This window comes from Habropoda laboriosa, unplaced genomic scaffold (assembly GCF_001263275.1).
Source record: "Habropoda laboriosa isolate 0110345459 unplaced genomic scaffold, ASM126327v1 scaffold197, whole genome shotgun sequence".
In the NCBI taxonomy this organism is placed as follows: Eukaryota; Metazoa; Arthropoda; class Insecta; order Hymenoptera; family Apidae; genus Habropoda; species Habropoda laboriosa.
The window spans coordinates 367,865-370,739 of NW_017100305.1; positions in this window are offsets into that span (position 1 = coordinate 367,865).

A 2,875-nucleotide genomic window follows, 5' to 3' on the forward strand; every position below is an offset into this window, starting at 1 on the left:
TCGCAGGGACGCGCGTCGCTCGTTCTCAAAGTGGCAAACGCTCTCTCGGTCGAGTCGGGAGTATTTCCCTACCCAGTCACAGATGTAATAAATAAAAACATCAGTGGGAGCCCGAGGAACGGGGAGGATGGGCGTTCTGTGCGCGCAACCGACTATCCGGTTGGCGGAGCCACCGGGGTGGCAGTTCTCCCTATTGGACGGTAACCTCGTACCGTCGACGCCTTTCGAACCTTCCCTCGACTGGTGGCGGGACGAGCGAGCGTTCCCCACTACGTGCAGGCAACCTCTGCCACCGACGACGCGCACCGACGATGCCGACCGGGACGATTCCGGGGGCGACTAACACACGGAGACATCCAGACGCAGACGCGAGTCTCGACAAGACAGTACGATTCGAACCTACCGCCGATCTACGCGCTACGAGTGGGGATTTCTTCTTTTTCCTCGCGACCTCTCCCTCCACGCCACCCTTTGCTCTCTCTCGTTCGCCTCGCCTCGCCTCACCTCGCCCAGCCTCGCCAAGCCGCGTCTCTATACACCTCTCCGTACCTCTCCTCGCCACACCTCACGCTACAAACCTCACCTCGCCACTCCTCTCCTCGCCTCACCTAAACCTAACCTCCCCCTAGCCCCTATCCCTCCCTCCCCAATCCCCCTCATCCTTTCCACGACCCACCCCACCGCTCCTTGTCGCGTTTCGGCTCTTCCCTTCTCCACCTCGTTGTTTCTCCTTTCTTCCCTTCCCCTTTTTGCTTTCTTCTGCTGCACGTAGTACATACCCTTTCCGCTTCTTTTTCTCTTCCGTTCCCGATCCTTCCGTTCGACTCGCGTCCCTTTACCAACCCCTTGCTCGTAACTCTGCTATTCTCTCTCTCTCTCTCTCTCTCTCTCTCTCTCTCTCTCTCTCTCTCTCTCGCACTCACTCTATCTGCCTTTCTATTTCTCTTCTCGCCACCCCTGTAACCTCCTATTCGCTACCTTTCCTCTTTCTTCGCTCTCTTCTTCACCTTGTGCCTACTCCCTCTCACTTTCGCACGCACACGCCGTCTCTTTATCTCTCGCGAACGCAAGACCCTCTCTCTCTTCTTCGGCTGCCTCTTCGTAGCTCCCTCCCACTTCTTCTTCCAGCTTCTCCTCCCACCTTGGCTTATGGCTTATACGCTCTCTTGAAACTCGCGCTCTCTCTGGCGCGCGACCGCCGCTAGTCTCCACCTTGTTTCCTCTTTCTCACCCGTCCTATTCTCCGTCACGACTTCGTATCCCTCTCTCTGTCCGTCTCCTCCATCCCCCTGGCGGTCTCCGTCGGTTTCTCCCTGTTTCTCGGTTCTCTGTCCGTACGACGAAGAATGTCGCCGGCGTTCGAATCGATCGGTCGGTCTCCGCGCGCGCGGGGGGTCCCCCTTCCACTCCCCTCCGCCCTTCCCTGCTTCCCGACGGTCGCGCGCGGTGAGAGCCTGTCCTCCCTGCCACCTTCTTCTTCGCCGTTCCCTCGGATCTCCTCTACCATATTCGCCATCAGCATTACACGAGCGCACTTATTTCTTCTGTAGGTAACTCTGCTTCCTCGCGATCTCTCTCTGCTCCTCGACCACCCCCTTTCGCCTCTGCCCACCGCCACCCTTCCTTCCTCCTTCGCCTGCCTGTCCTCCTCCTCCTTCTCCTCCTTTTCCTCCTGCACCCCGTCGCTACCACCTTTTCGCTCCGCTCCTCCTCCTACGGCGGCATACGCGATATATACCATACCCGACACTCTCCGTGGCTCTCGGTAAGCTCCAAGTATGAGTGCTTAATATCTTTGTGCCATACCTAAAGCGTCCGTATCCGCCGATGCTTCTTACGTCCGAACTTTCCCCAAAGGCTTTCGCGAGACCTCTCTTGTCTCTCGCTAATTTCTGCCGCCACTCTTGCCAGAGATACTCTTCGTTTCAGATCGACGTCCACGTCCTCTCCCTTTCTATTATCCTCTCTGAAAACAAAGAATATCTTTACACATTAACTATCGAACCTGTGTTCGTTATGTCCATTTCCAATACGATCAAACACCTACTTCGATTAACGCTTCGTTTTTCACAGAGTGTTCAGAGAAGCTGCTGCTGCTGCTGCTGCTGAGAAGGGAAAACGAGAGAGAAAGACGAGATCATCGTTCGAGCTTTTTCTAGCGGTCAACCCCTGATCAGTCCTCATCAGCCCGGTGACCCAGATCCACGAGGAAAGACCCTCCTCGCGTTTGTTACCAGTATATATGTACACGTATATATACGTAACAGGCTTCGCACACGTATTCCTTCACCGCAGCTGATCCCTTGACCTCGTGCAACCCCAAACGAAACGAGACCCCCTGGGCCTAACGTTCATTGACCATCGCCACTCGTCTATACGGGAGCCGTTCGTCTTACCGTTCCTCTTTTTCGACAAAAGCTTGCCTGACCTCCGTCGTTTCGCCCAAAATAGATCCCTTGAAATGGCGCGGTTGTCCATCCTCTTGATATCTGTCATCGTACACTGTTTCCCCGTGATTAGCTTGAAAGAAACAGTACAACCTACCGTACGACGAAGGGAGAGGACGACACAGGTTGGATGTTGGTTCGTTTCTGGAAACGATAAAGTCAGTTGTTTGCGGTGAAGAGAAGGCGATCGATCGATCGCGAGATCCAAGTCCCTCGGTCCGTGGAAGGTCGAGGATCGGTAGGGGACCGATGTTTGCCACGAACCAAACCACGTCCAATTAGTGGAATTAATACCGGTTGGCTTTGGGGGAGCTAATGCCTCTGTGTGCATACCTACGGGTATGCACGCCGATGACTGCACTTTCCTTCGTGCGTAATGAAGGACAATCCCGTCGGTCGGCCTGATGCATTCGCCCGTCCAAGCAACC